Source organism: Rhinolophus ferrumequinum, unplaced genomic scaffold (assembly GCF_004115265.2).
Source record: "Rhinolophus ferrumequinum isolate MPI-CBG mRhiFer1 unplaced genomic scaffold, mRhiFer1_v1.p scaffold_87_arrow_ctg1_1, whole genome shotgun sequence".
Classification (NCBI taxonomy): domain Eukaryota; kingdom Metazoa; phylum Chordata; class Mammalia; order Chiroptera; family Rhinolophidae; genus Rhinolophus; species Rhinolophus ferrumequinum.
The window spans coordinates 112501-113575 of NW_022680445.1; the positions used below are offsets into that span (position 1 = coordinate 112501).

Below are 1075 nucleotides of genomic sequence, written 5' to 3' on the forward strand. Positions count from 1 at the left end.
AGGCACCACGCGAGAGCAGCTTCTGCGCTTTCTACGCAGCCTGCTGGTGGGAGCAGCTGCCAGCGCAGCCTGGGTCTCTGCTTGGGTCTGCGAGACCACAGTGCTAGAGAGCTCCCTCCCAGGGCCGGAAGCCTGCGCAGCTTGTGTCTAAGCCGGTGCAGGCACAGGGATGGACAGACGGCAAAGGAGAGGGAGGGGAAGGGAGGACACTGGGCCCTTACCTGTCCTGTCGTCTGCCCTCCAGCCTGATCAGAGCGGACAGCGGTGATGCCAACCACTCTGTTGGATTACCCCAACCGTGTACGCAGCTGCCGGCCAGTTGCCTACCCTTGCCAGCAGGGCTATAAATAATGCACGTCCAGAGCGCCTGAGATAAGAATTCAGCCTCTCGATCCTGGCTGCCTTGTAAGGTATCCAGATGAGAAGGGGCTGCCAGCTCCCCTTTTGGCCTGCTGCCTGAAGGACATCCCAGGCATCGCACATATCCCAGCCATCCAAAGAGCAGCAAAAGGGGAACAAGCCACAGCGTGAGGAAGGGATCTGGCGATGTCAGACAGGCGGCAGAGCCTCTGGGCAGGCTGCCCACCGCTCCACTGCAGCGAGCACCCCAGATTGTAAGTGGCTGGCACTGAGACACAGAATGGAGACGAAATTTGCCCCAGGTCACACAGCACGTCTGTTTAAATATACTTATGATGTGGTATGTCTTTTCAACGCTGCCTCTTGGAAAGAACTCTCTGACCCTCTCCCCCTGGCTTCAGAGGCATTTGCTTGGGTGAAAAAGATTCTAGGGAAGACGAAGGGATCGATTTAATGAACACTGAGCATGTGGGAAGTTAGGAGAGGAATGCATTTACAGAAAGTCCTCTTTCTCCCGTCCTCACTCATCAATGGTTACAAGGGTTTCCTGAGCCACAAATCATTGTCTCCATAGAATTAAAACAGAAAAATCTTGCTAGCCCCTTTAAACCATATGTTGGAAGAGGAGAGTAAAGACTCATTTGGGGGAGCAACAGTTCCTGATCACCCTTAAATTTCTTATTCATTAAATTTCTTATTTCTGAAAGGTATCTGG

At 53.1% G+C, this 1075-nt stretch overlaps 1 protein-coding gene across 1 annotated transcript in view; it reads right to left on the reverse strand.

The window, feature by feature from the left end:
* The window catches only part of FHL2 (four and a half LIM domains 2), an 82739-nt gene extending 82388 nt beyond the window's left edge, over positions 1-351 (reverse strand). The window contains exon 1 of the mRNA XM_033102366.1: positions 222-351. The gene's annotated coding sequence lies outside the window, so the exon portion shown is untranslated. The remainder of the gene's footprint in view (positions 1-221) is intronic.
* Between the last annotated feature and the right edge of the window lie 724 nt (positions 352-1075).